General features: G+C 42.5%; 1 pseudogene; it reads left to right on the top strand.

Moving 5' to 3' along the window:
- The first annotated feature begins 594 nt into the window (after positions 1–594).
- Positions 595–11,706, top strand: LOC134375892 (olfactory receptor 8A1-like; annotated as a pseudogene).
- The last annotated feature ends 2,881 nt before the right edge of the window (positions 11,707–14,587 follow it).

The following is a 14,587-nucleotide window of genomic DNA, read 5'->3' as shown; positions in this document are numbered from 1 at the left end:
ACCCAGGTAGGACCTCCAGGGCTCCCCCAGGCCCTCTGCTTACTGTCTCCTGCAGAAGCACAGTCCCTGCCCTGGGCTCCCATTGGCTGCTCCTCCCAGCCTGGGGTTATAAAGCCTGGATTTCCAGGGCTGGCTGCCTGCAGCTCTGTCCTGCCTCCTGCTGCTCCCTGGTCCTGGGGTCTCATTAGATGGGGAAGCAACTGCTGCTGCTGCTGGGTCTCTCCTTGCTGATGGGCTTCCTGCAAGGTAAGCCCCTGGTGACAGTGGGGACTGCGTGTAGGTGAGCAGAAGCCATGGAGAGATGAGTCAGGAGGAAGGACGGACCTCAGCTTCCCTTTAGAGGTGATAGCCATAGACCTGCTGCCCCACCCTCCACTTTTCCTCCGTGCTGCCTCCCTGTCTCCTTTGCTTCCCATACTTTTGGTCCCTCCTGCCCCTCTCCCCTTTTTTCCTCCTCCCTCCTGCATGTTATTTCAGGCTCTACTGCCCTCCCACCTTGGTTCTAATCCCTGATATTCTCAAATTCCTCAAGCTTCCTTGAAGAGAGCCCTAAATTTGAGTTGAAAGGAGGGCAAGGGATGTTCTTTGTGGATGATGAAGACAAGCAACGAGGTCTGCTACAGACAGGACATGGAGAAGTGGTCCCCGGGCATGGATGATGGGCTCCTGAGGCCCCCCAGCTTCAGACTTGATCTTCCTTCTTCACAGCAGTCCATTCCCACCTCCTGCCAGGTGTGATCCCAGCCACAGGTCAGCTTATCTCAGTTCATTGAGCACACATGGGAAGCAGTGCTTGCTCAAGCTGCCTCTGGGCCAGAGGCTGAGCTCCCTCTCCTGACCAAGGTGAGGCTGGGCCCAGAAAGAGCCTCATTATGCTGTTTTTTACTTTCCAGTTCTACAGTGTTACCAGTGCCATCAAGTCAATGCTAATGGGGTTTGCAAGAGTGGGGAAAGCATTTGTGAGACTCAGGGCAGCCAGGAGTGCTTTCTAGAGAGTCACTTCTAGGAAGGTAGGAAGGGACTGAGAAGTCTCCTGGGGCAACCCTTTCCTGATCTTGAGGGAGGCATCTCTCAGGAGACCTGGGGGCAGGAACAGAGAGTGTGGGAGGATTTGGTTTTTTCCTAACAAGTAGGAAAAGCCTCCTCTGGTTCTGGTGCTGAGCTGCCACTGGCTTTTGACCAGATCAACTGACCTATCAAGAGAAAAAATGTTTTTTGAGGGCTCTGGGGTCTCAGGTTATCCTCAGAGACAAAAATTCTACGGGTAGCACTTTGGGGAACTGGAGGCCTCAGTGCGGGAAAGATAAGGGGTGGCAGGGGAAGGCCCAGGAGGGACCCACCACAGTCATCTCGGGGTGGTTGGTATCCCTCCCCACCTGGAAACCGAACTCTTCAGGGCAATGTGCTGTTTATCCTCATTTATTCTTTAACAAATATTTACTGTTTATCTCTTATCTTGCCTTTCTTCCTCTCCAGATAATAGGCTTCTGTATGGATACTAGGGTTGGGGAGACTTCTGCCTCCCCAAGTCATTCTTCAAACGAAATGCTCATGTGGATTCTGTATGCTTTAATGACACATCTTTCTGTAATAGGCTTTAGAGGCTTGGCCCCTCCTTGCCCTATTCTATTATTTGTGAGCCATAGCCCTCCAGTTTAGCCCTTCTCCATATTCTGTAACCTTAGAAGACTTGGCTGTCTTTCCCTGGCACTGCCTCAGCCCTAAAACCTGCCCCTACACAGCTGCAGGTGTTGACATTTCAACAGCTCCATCCACCAGATAAGCGCTCTCTCCTTTCCACCACCCTTGGTGCTCCCCCTCTCAGATCCTAGTCTCCTTTCCTTTCTCCCTTCATCCCTCCATCATCGACTGGCATAGAGCAAGCTCTCCTTCCCTCTCTTCTTCCCTTCTTCATTCCTCCCTCTCTTCATCCTTTCTTCATTCTTCCCTTTCTTCAACAAATACAAAAGTACTTCAAAAAGATTATGGAAAGATCTGTATTATCTTTTAATTCTATTTTTCCATGACCTTTTTGAAGTACCCTCCTATTTCCTTACTTTTAAGCACTGTAATTAAGTGCTAATTATGTAACAGTGAATAAGACACACCTGATCCCTACCCTCAATGTGCCTTCAGTTTAGAGGCTCCTTTCCACCAGGCTGGCCAGGAAACAATGGCGCCAGCATCTTGCTTCCATCTTATTCATAGAACTTAGGGCTGGAAGGGGCTCCTTTACCACTCCCTCCATTTTACACGCACAAACACACATGCCCTTCCTCAGTCTTTCTCCCTTTCCACTGTTTAGCTTTTTTCTGAATAAGTCCCATATTTTTGAGGTTAGTGTTTATATTAGTCCATTTCTGTTGCTCATAACAAAATACCTGGAACTGGGTAATTTATTTATTTTATTTTATTATTATTTTTTTAAACTTTTATTTTGTCAATATACATTGTGGTTGATTATTGTTGCCCCTTACCAAAACCTCCCTCCCTCCTCCCTCTCCTCCCTCCCCCGCAACAACGTCCTTTCTGTCGTATCAACTTCAAGTAGTTGTGGTTATTATATCTTCTTCCCCACCCCCCCGGTTTTTTTTTTTTTTTTTTTTGTGTGTGTGTGTGTGTGTGTGTGTGAATTTATATATTAACTTTTAGCTCCCACCAATAAGTGAGAACATGTGGTATTTCTCTTTCTGTGCCTGACTTGTTTCACTTAATATAATTCTCTCAAGGTCCATCCATGTTGTTGCAAATGGCAGTATTTCATTCGTTTTTATAGCTGAGTAGTATTCCATTGTGTAGATGTACCACATTTTCCATATCCACTCATCCGATGATGGACATTTGGGCTGGTTCCAATTCTTGGCTATTGTAAAGAGTGCTGCGATGAACACTGGGGAACAGGTATACCTTCGACTTGATGATTTCCATTCCTTTGGGTATATTCCCAACAGTGGGATAGCTGGGTCATATTGCAGATCTATCTGCAATTGTTTGAGGAACCTCCATACCATTTTCCATAGAGGCTGCACCATTTTGCAGTCCCACCAACAATGTATGAGAATTCCTTTTTCTCCGCAACCTCGCCAGCATTTATCGTTCGGTCTTTTGGATTTTAGCCATCCTAACTGGGGTTAGATGGTATCTCAGTGTGGTTTTGATTTGTATTTCCCGGATGCTGAGTGATGTTGAGCATTTTTTCATATGTCTGTTGGCCATTTGTATATCTTCCTTAGAGAAATGCCTACTTAGCTCTTTTGCCCATTTTTTAATTGGGTTGCTTGTTTTTTTCTTGTAAAGTTGTTTGAGTTCCTTATATATTCTGGATATTAATCCTTTGTCAGATGTATATTTTGCAAATATTTTCTCCCACTCTGTTGGTTGTCTTTTAACTCTGTTAATTGTTTCTTTTGCTGTGCAGAAGCTTTTTAGTTTGATATAATCCCATTTGTTTATTTTTCCTTTGGTTGCCCGTGCTTTTGGGGTCGTATTCATGAAGTCTGTGCCCAGTCCTATTTCCTGAAGTGTTTCTCCTATATTTTCTTTAAGAAGTTTTATTGTTTCAGGGTGTATATTTAAATCCTTAATCCATTTTGAGTTGATTTTAGTATATGGTGAGAGATATGGGTCTAGTTTCATTCTCCTGCATATGGATATCCAGTTATCCCAGCACCATTTGCTGAAGAGGCAGTCCCTTCCCCAGTGAATAGGCTTGGTGCCTTTGTCAAAGATCAGATGGCAATAAGTGTGTGGGTTGATTTCTGGATTCTCTATTCTATTCCATTGATCAGAACTGGGTAATTTATTAAGAAATAATATTTATTGCTTACAGTTTCTGAGTCTGGGAAGTCCAAAGTGCAGGGAACACTTCGGTGAAGGCCTTCCTTGGTGGTGGCTTCAGTGACACAGAGTATCACATTGCGAGATGGTGGCAGCAGGGAGAGAGAGAGACTGTCACATGTTCTCCTTTTAAAGCCCTCAGAACCATGCCACGAACACCATTATTAATCCATTCATTAGAGCATGGTCTTCAGAATCTGATCACCTCTTCAAGGCCCCACCTTTCAGTGACCACAACAGAATTTCCCACCCTCTTAACAGTCACAGTGGGGACCAAGCTTCTAATACAAAAAATTTGGAGGACACAATTCAATCCATATCCATGTTGTTTGGAATTTTTATGTTGTAATTATATTGATATAATGTATGTTCAATCTAGAAAAAGTGTATAACACACTGGGAAAAGTAGACATCACTAGTAATCCCATCCTATCATGCAGAGACATACCCTATTTATATTTTCAGGTATATCTTTACAGGCTTTTAAAGGGAGAAATAGGTGTTTTGTGTATGTGCTTAGTTATAAATATTTATACATTTATATATATATTAAAAATTATAACCTTTTTCTAAAATGTATCAAAGATATCATTCCAACTACACCTCTATATTACCTTTTTTTATCAGTTGCATTATAATGCATTGTATGACCTACAAATTTATTTAATCAATTTTGTACAGATAGATTATTTTCAATTTTTAAAAATCAGATTAAGGTATCATTTATATACAGAAAAACTGATGCTTTTTATAGTTTCCTGTGATCCAACAAACATATATAGTCTTACAACCACCATAATCAAGATTCAGAATATTTGCATTACCACAAAAAGTTCCCTGTACCCCTTTGTAATCATTCCCCTCACCTCACCTTCAGCCCCTGACAACCACTGCCTTCTCCGTATTGTTGGATTCATACAGTGTATAGCCTTTTGTGTCTTGCTTATTTTACTGAGGCTAATGCTATTTAGATTTATATATGTTGTTGCATGTATTGTTCATTCTTTTTTATTGCTGAGTAGTAAGTAGTCTATTTTATGGACAAAACACAATTCATTCATTTGCCATTTGACAGACATTTGAGTTCTTTCCAGTTTTGGTGATTATGAAAATAACTGCTAAACACATGCATATAGTTCGTTCTGTGAACATATTTCAAATTTCCTTGGGAAAATATCTAGAAGTGTCTTATAGTAAGTGTATGATTTAGAGCTAGCCAGATAGCTCGCTTGGTTAGTGTGTGGTGTTGGTTGGTAAATGTATGATTAATTTTATTAGTAACTACCAAACTCTTTTCCAGAGTGGCTGTATCATGTTCCATTCTCATTGGCAATGTATAAAAGTTCTAGTTGCTCCATATACACGCCAACATTCTGTACTGTCAGTTTCTTTTAATTTGTTCTTTTATTTTAGCCATTCTAATAAGTGTTCAATGGCTTTTTAATAGTTTCAATGATTTTAGTTTGCATTTTCCTAATGACTAATGATGTTGAGCTTTTCATGTGCTTATTTGCCATCAGAATCTCTTTCTGTTCAAATCTTTTTCTCATTTTTTAATTTAATTTTTTTGATATGTATTTTTTTAATTGAAACAATTGATTATACATATTTGTGGTGTACAGAGTAGAATATCAATACCTATGTACAATGTGATGATCAAATCAGGATAATTAGTATATTCAACATTACATAACATAATCATTTTTTGTGGACCTTACCAATTTCTTGCTAATCCCCTCCCCTTTCCCACCTTTGGTGGCCTCAGTTCTGTTCTCTCCTTTTAAAAGTTCAATAAGTTACTGTGATTGTTTTATCTTTCTTATTTCCTTTTTAACTTATTTGACTATTTTTTTTTAGCTCCCACTTATGAGGGAGGACATGGTATTTCTCTTTCTGTGCCTGGCTTATTTCACTAAACATAACTTTGAAGTTCATCCATGTTGCTGCAAATGGCAGAATTTCATTCTTTTTTATGGCAGAGTAGTATTCCATTTGTATATATGCCACATTTTCCTTATCCAGTCATCTGTCAATGGACATTTAGGTCAGTTCCAACTCTTTGCTATTGTAAACAGAGCTGCAATAAACATGGGAGTGCAGGTATCCCTTTGACATGAAGATTTACATTCCTGTGGCTATATAACCACTAATGGGATTTCTGGATCATATGGCAGTTCTATCTGTAGTTGTCTGAGGAACCTCCATACTGTTTTCCATAATGGCTGCACTAATTTACCTACCAACAGTGTAGGAGGTTTACCTTTTCTTTACATCCTTGCCAGCATTTGTTATTCTGTTTTTGATAATAGCCAGTCTAACTGGGGTGAGATGATAGCTCAATGTGGTTTTGACTTGCATTTCTTTGATGTTTAGTGATGTTGAGCATTTTTTCATGTATCTGTTGGCCATTTGTATATCTTCCTTTGAGAAATGTCTATTCAGCCCTTTTACCCATTTTTTAATTGGGTTACTTGTTTTTTCACTGTTGTCTGAGTTCCTTGTATATTCTGGATATTAATCCATTGTCAGATGCGTAGTTTGCAAATATTTTCTCCCATTCTGTAGGTTGTATTTTCGCTCTGTTGTTTCCTTTGCTGTGAAGAAGATTTTTAGTTTGACATAATCCCATTTGATTATTTTTTCTTTTGTTGCCTGTGCTTTTGAGGTCTTATTCATAAGGTCTTTGCCCAGTCCTACATCCTGAAGTTTCCCCTGTGTTTTCTTTTAGGGAGTTTTATCATGTCAAGTCTTACATTTAAGTGTCTAATCCATTTTGAGTTGATTTTGGCATATGGAGAGAGGTACACAAGTCTAGTTTAATTCTTCTGCACATGGATGTCCAGTTTTTCCAGTACCATTTATTGAAGAGGCTGACTTTACCCCAATGTATGTTCTTGGTGGCTTTGCGCCAAAGGTCAGTTGGGTGTAAGTACATGAATTGATTTCTGGGTTCTCTATTCTGTTCCATTAGTCCAAGTGTCTGTTTTTATGCTAGTACCAGGCTGTTTTGGTAACTATAGCTTTGTAGTATAATTTGAAGTCAGATAGTGTAATGCATTCCAGATTTATTTATTTATTTATTTATTTATTTATTTATTTATCGCTCAGGATTGCTTTGGCTATTCAGGGTCTTTTGTTTGTTCCATATGAATGTTTGGATTGTTTTTTCTATTTCTATGAAGAATGTCATAGGTATTTTGATGGGGATTGCACTGAATCTGTAGATTGCTTTGGGTAGTACAGACATTTTTGCAATGTTATTTCTTCCAATCCATGAGCATGGAATATCATCCCATCTTTTTGTGTCTTCTTATCTTCAATTTCTTTCATCAGTGATTTGTAGTTCTCCTGGTAGAGACCTTTCACATTCTTGGTTAAATATGTGTTTTAAGAAGCTGTTTTGCTAAGTTATTTTTACTTGGAATGTTTCAAACAGATATAAGGCTGAAAACTTGTTAAATTTTATAATTGTTTGCTTCTCAAAGTGAGGCTCAGAAATACTTAAAAACAGCTGTAACATTCGCATTAGGAAAGATGATGTTTATTCCAGTTGGCATTTTTATGGTGAAATAAAATCCTTTTCCAATTAAAAAAAAAAGACTAAATTTAATAGAAATTTTCTGTATAAAGTTTTATTATTCAAGTGATGAACTCCCCTTTCTACTTTTCTCTTTGTCTTTTTATTCTTCTTTATAGGAGATTTTCTCAACTTTAACTTCCGACCCTTCTATTTGAACTTAACTTTTGACTACTATTTTTAGTTTTCAAGAGCATTTTTCTTAATTTTTCCTATTCCTTTCTGTCTGCCCTTGTTTTGAGGATGCAATAAGAGACTACCTTTAAAAACAAAATTTAAAGACAGATTTTAAAATATGCAAACACCTAAGGAGAGTCTGCTTACCAACTTTTATCTGTTCTGAAGCACTGTTACATATAATTCCTCTAGGTTTGATAGAAAATATCCTTTCCACTCACACTCACCCTTTCTTGTCTATTCATAATTTAAAATCATGATATCTAATGGATGAAAATGATCTCAGTGATCATCTAATCCATTCACCACCTTGCCCCCAAATCTATGATCCTTAGCTCTTTGATTATTATTCAACAAGAGTACTCAGTCCACTTCCATCAAGGAATTTTTCAGAAGAAAGTTCCAGTTTGTATTTGCATATGTTTTCTAATCATTAATTAGCAAAAGAAAAATGAAGATAAGTTATCAAGAGAAGTCACAAAAACAAGCACAGCAATTGTATCTAGAGTCAAACTATAACCTGCCTTTTTATTTTAGTTGTCTTAAGTTCTCTCCAGGTAGCCTTCATATCTACCAACAAGGTCTGTCCGTTGTATGTCTTCTGTGGTGTCTTATGCAAAGGTTAAGGTTGAAAGTTGAAAACTAAAAAACAAACAAAAACAAAATGGAAATTAACAGCATAAAAATAGAAGGAAGAAAAAGCAATGAGAGAGGTTGGGATTATTTTGGAAGATCAAGTAGAGTGAGAAGGCCAAAGACATGTAAAAGGCTGGAGACCCCAACACTGAAGAGCACACACCAAGGAGGGGTGCTAGTGAGGAAGTGTGTTCCCCACTCACTCAGTCTGTGAAAGCTCCACATTCTGTTTCTAGATCCAGAGCCCTGGTCCTCATCTGACATTCACGTTATCTGGGCTGTTCTGGCCACCAAAGGAAGAAGAGAACTAAACACCTTCCTTATTTTCTATGTTATGTGCAAAATAAACTGTATCCCTAGCCTAATATGCCAATTCTTCAAGATGCAAAATTAACAAGCAAAATTAACACAATCTTCTTGCTCTTGATATGACCTCTCCATCTAGTCCAAAATCATAGATATTGATTTTCGAATGAAAACTTAACTTCCATGTTAAGTGAAGTAAGTCAGGCACAAAAAGACAAATACTGCATGGTATCACTCATATGTGGAATCTAAAAAAAAAAAAAAAGTGGCTCTCATAGAAGCAAAGAGTAGACTAATGGTTACCAAGGGTGGGGGAGGTTTGTGGGGAGAAGTGGTGGACTAATGGGTACAAAACTATGCTATCTCCCTAAGTGAATCATTGTGCAGTATATGCATGTATTGATACAACATACTGTACCTTACAAGATGTATAAGTAAATACTAAAATATTTTGAATAAAAAAGTGATACACAAAAAATCAAATTTTATTAGTTTTCTACCTTATGCAAAGCAAAACTAGCTATTTGGCATAATCAGAGTTACATCTTCTTTATCTTTTTATTCAATTCTTAATATATACACCCACATATACATGCATAACTTTGCATAAATGCAAATACATATGTGACCTTTTGTGACTGTGTGCATGTGGTATAAGGCCTAAAATTAATGCCCAGCATGATGTGATGATTCAACATCTGATGGAAATCACGAGGGCGTCAAATGACCTGCCTGTCAGTTCCCCTCCCCGCGCCAGTACCACCGATAAGATGCTCTAGCCACAACCCTTTATCATGGGACCAGGTAGAGACCCTACTTATTCCTGAGTATCCCAAACTTTCAGTTTCCTGCCAGCCTGCAAAATTATTCAAATAAACCAATTATATCCTCCCATGAAAACCCACCCCCTTGATACCACAAAGCCTGCTTCCAACAGCCCCTCACAGCATCCTTTCTGTTTGCTGCATGGTGTAGGATCCTCTCCCTTGGGCTATGAGTGTATGCAAATAATAAACTCTGTCACCTCATCTGTCCAGTGCCAGTTCTTGTGTGTTTGGCCATTGCCATAATCATAGGGCATGAATGCCTCCCTCACACAAACGGGGTGAAGGAAGATAATTACAATAGTGCAGTCTTTTTTAAAACTCTTTTTGAGGACATCCTGCCCACAGCACTAATACTATAGATGTGTATAAGATAAGAGAGTTTTTCTACAATCCTTTTAATATCTCACTGCTTACCCAAGCTCCATTAATACCAATATCTTCAGATTCTTCCTAAAATGAGGCTCAGGTGTCAAGAAACAATGCTTTCACCTCAATCCATGCTCTCTGCTTCAGTTGTTATCTAACCTTCCCCCAAAATTTGCATAACCTTCTATATGGGACCAAAAAGCTACAATTCCAAGGAAAAATTAATGATAAATCTAAATGCCAAGATGACAACCCACATTTGAACAGCATATTAAAACTTGAGAAATATTTTCATATTTATTATCCTATATAATCCTTAAAACAATCAGTTTTACATGCCTTCTCTCTTCATTTTATAGATAAGGAAATCAGCTTGTCACTCTGTAAAAGATGCAACTGATATTCAAGGCCTGGTCATCTAAATATGACCACGCCACACTGCCATTTCCTGGATCTGGGATTACTCAGCCTTATTTTTTCATGCCCCGGCAGACATTTGGAGATTGCCCAGATGAAAAGGAAGAACTGATTTCTGAAGTATATAGTACATCAGCAAACTCAACTAATAAAACAGGCTGGTTTTTACGGCTATACTACTTGAAAAAGTTATAGCCCAAAAGTTCTCAACTTTCCTACACAGTAAAATCACCTGAAGCTCTTTATAAATCCTGATTCCCAGGCCACACTACAAACCAATTAAACCAAGAATTTCCAGATGGACCCAGGCAACAGTAGATTTTAAAGTTTATGGGTGAATACAATATGCATCCAAGGTTGAGAGTCGCTGTTGTAGATGGTAAGAGATCCAGGTCTCGGGCCCCTTTTCCTCTCACATTTTTGATTTCTGAAAGCAAGAAGCACCTGGTTGATTTAATTGAAAGAAGAAAGAACAGGAATTTGCCCAGAATTGCCCAAGCAAGAGCAGATGATCACGCTTGGCCTCAACAGGCAAATGCAGGCATGACCTATTACAGGGTTCTTCTCTCCCATTCCTACAAATGTCCCACCTAGAGAACAGATGCAGAAAATCACCTCACAGTGACAGAGTTCATTCTTGGAGGACTAACGAATCAGCCTGAGCTCCAGCTCTCCCTTTTCCTCCTCTTCCTCCTCTTCCTCCTCTTCCTAGGGACCTACTTGGCCACCATGATGGGGAACCTGGGCATGATCACCCTGATTTGTCTGAACTCAGCTTCGCACCCCCATGTACTACTTCCTCAGCAATTTGTCACTTGTGGATCTCTGCTGCTCCTCTGTTATTACCCCTAAAATGCTGGTGAACCTTGTGTCAGAGAAGAACATCATCTCTTATGCAGGGTGCATGTCACAGCTCCACTTTTTCCTTGTTTTCGTCATTGCAGAGTGTTACACACTCACGGTGATAGCCTACCGCTGCTATGTCATCATATGCCGCCCTTTGCTTTACAATGTCATATATCATCCCATCTGCTCCCTGCTGGTGGCTGTGGTCAACACCATGAGACTCACTGGCTCAACAGCAGACACTGGCCTCATTTTAAAATACCTCATTGTGAGCTGCTCATCAGTTACTACTTCTGTGACATCCTCCCCATCATGAAGCTCTCCTTCATTAGCACCTATGATGTGGAGATGATAGTCTTTTTGGTGACTGGATTCAACATCGTAGTCACCAGCTTAACGGTCCTTGTTTCCTATGCCTTCATCCTCTCCAGCATCTTCCACATCAGCACCACAGAGGGCAGGTCCAAAGCCTTCAGAACCTGCGGCTCCCACCTTGCAGCTGTGGGGATGTTCTATGGATCGAGTGCATTCATGTACTTAAAACCCTCCACGGCCAGTTCCCTGGCCCAGGAGAACGTGGCCTCCGTGTTCTACACCACAGTGATCCCCATGCTGAATCCCCTAATCTACAGCCCGAGGAACAAGGAGGTGAAGGCTGCTGTGCAGAAATCACTGAGAACATATTGGTGTGAATGTAATTATTCATTTGGGGGTTGAAAGTGGGATGTAAATATAAGAGAGAGGGCCTATGGAGGTTTATAAAGCCATGGATGGAGAGAAAGGGCTTTCCAATCCACTAACGGCTTTCTTTCCAATTTTCCATACTCCTAGGAGTCCTCTCAGATGCATTCCAACCACCCCTATGGGTCCCCTCCAGCATTCTTCTGCCTCTCTCTCCACATGAGAATAGCCCTCCCTCAGAAACCATAGGAGTGCTCTATGCAGGGGGCAGGTCGCAGGCTGGAGAGAGCCCTGGCCACCACCACCAGGTGTGTTGCCCCTTGGGAAACTGTCTGCCAGAGAGAGGGTCCTGGAGTTGGTAGCTTTTCAGCCCAGACCAGGGGGCCCTGAGCACCTGTGTTCTTTCTGTCAGAACAACCAGGGAGTGACCACCCCAGTGTACTCAAACTGGTTCACCCAGCGTTTTATCAAGGAAGTAAGGCTGTGCAGGGACACCTCAGGCTAGAGACCCTCCTTCCACACAGTGCCTGGCTCCCCCAGTCGAACCCAGACTTTCCCCATCTCACTGGAGGCACAGGCATGTCCCTGCTGGGCAGACACGCCAGGCCCTGCAGAGGCCTGTCCCATGGGAGAAGCCAAGCCTCTGGACCAGAATCACAGGCCAACCTAGCCATGACCTATCTTGGGAGAGCCCTAGGAAGCACTGAGCCCTGAGGTGTTGCACTCTCTTTGTCACCTCTCTTCTCCTGGGTGACAGAGATGCAAAGGATTACTCAAAGCCCATTTCTTCTGAGCAGTGAGAAACCCTGAAGGGGTTAGTTTCCTGGAACCCTCAAGAGAGAGGCATTACTCCTTGGGAAATTAAGCCCAGACTGGGGTTCTTTCTCAGTATTTATTCTCCAGGCCAGAAAGTTAGAGAAAAAGAACATAGGTGGAGTTATGGCTAAGTATAGTTTAAAAATAGAAGCTGGTAACATCAGTGAAATAACAAAGTGACATTCCATCATGCAATTTGCAAAAGGTTAAGTTGATCCAGCAACAAATGCTTGATCTTAGCAAATACTGTCTTTTCCTACAGCAGTTTCCTCTGTATTTTTACATAACAATAAAGGAACTTTAGGTTGACCTGCTCCAAGGATGTCTGTCTTTGAGCACACAATTTTGCTTTATTACAATTCTTTATCTACATCAGACACTTTAGCCTGGGGAAAAGTTCCTGTCTTTTGCGAGCTTAACATTTCCATATGTAATTTTAAAAAGTTAAGTTATACCTGAAACTACAGGGCTTTGGAAACTAGGCCCTGTGAAATACATATGCCTTATAAACATTAGTATACTCCACACTGAGGGAGCCCCTCTTTCCAGGAGACATATCCCTCTGCTATGAGTTCACCCCTTAAGAAGCTGCAGGACCGTGCCTCAGGGAGCCTCATGAAGAATCTCCTCCCCTGCTGGGGGCCTCCACACTACAAACTGAGGCCCCAGTGGGCTGAGCTCTGGCCGCCAGCACTCACCCCAGACTGGCCTGCATCTCACATGCCTGCTCTTCCCGCAGATCCCGTTCAGCCTTACCCTGACACTGTAGGATGTCTATTCACTGGAGGGAGAGTATTTGCTCACAGCCATGGTCTATACCACCCTAAAGGTTCACGGAAGTAAGTACGCCTGTTCCCCAGGGAACTCAGGGTGGCAAGCAGAAAGGAAAGACCCTGGCTGTGCCAAGGGCAACTGTTTACACTGACCACAAGACCACAAGACTGCCCCAGCCCAAAGTGAGCCAGTCATGGAGTGGGGAGTGGATGGGCCAGGCCAAACATGGTGGGCTGGACAGGGCACTGTGGGTTTTTCCAGACACCGAGCCTACCCCCTGACATGACACTGATAAAAGGCAGGAGCAGGGCCTGGCCTGGTCTGCTTCTGGCCCTAGCCTCCTATGCACAACTGGGACCCAGGTATGGCCAAGGCAGGATCTCACAGCCACCCATGAGGAGGTGCCTTGACAGGGAGCAGTGTCTGGGCACTGAAACTCCCAGGGGGTGGAGGGACCTTTTCTGGCCTGACTCCCACCCCCACGTTTAGAACACCTCCAGAAACTGTCCTTGGAAGACATCCTGGAGTTTGTACACAACGAGCTCTCTGTGGACTGGACCCTTGAGGATGACGAGGTGCTGAGGCACCCTCAGGCTTCCACAGCAGAACTATGTCGAGCTAAGTGTGACCTGGCCCTCTCAGGTGGGTCCAGCACTAGGTCCCCTGGTGATTCAGCATCGGGGGCAGTACACAGAGAGGAGGGCCTGGGAACCACCAGCCCCGCTCTCTGGGCTTTCTGTCTCTTCTTCCCCCTCCTCTGCTTTAAGAAGCTTCTGAAAGCAAGGCCAGCAGGGCCTCAGGGCAGATGCTGGCCTCAGATGCCTCAGAGACGAGGAGGGAGATGTGGGCCATCTGCCACCAGCTCCTCCCCCACGTCCTCCAGTTCTTGCCCTCCAAGATCCCCTGACGGCCACAGCAGCCTTCAGACCTATCTGCTCAAGCAGAAGACCACACATGAGAGCAGCCACAGGCCCCAGAGAGCAGCAGAGTGCTCCCTTCCATCCTGAACTCCCACGCAAGGATGTCAGGACAACAAGACCCAAGCCAGACACTGAAAAGAATCCGAATCCCAAAGCTAAAAAGAATTCAGAGAGATGGCACACATGGGACCCCCAGAACCGAGGCAGTCAGTACCTAGAGTTCAGCTGAGTCAGGGAACGGTCCAGTCCTGGCAAGGAACGGATGGTCCTAGAGGGCAGAGGGGCCAAGTGCCTGGCGGCACCTCACCCAGTATGGGGAGAGGCCCCCATGTTAGGTGGCAAGTGGGTCAGGTGACAGGGTGTCACCTGCTTGAGTTCTGAATCAAGGCTGAAGCCCAGGCCCAGCT

This window comes from Cynocephalus volans, chromosome 4 (assembly GCF_027409185.1).
Source record: "Cynocephalus volans isolate mCynVol1 chromosome 4, mCynVol1.pri, whole genome shotgun sequence".
NCBI classification, from domain to species: domain Eukaryota; kingdom Metazoa; phylum Chordata; class Mammalia; order Dermoptera; family Cynocephalidae; genus Cynocephalus; species Cynocephalus volans.
Note: the sequence above shows the minus strand (reverse complement) of the source record. Positions and strands in the feature narration are given on the sequence as shown.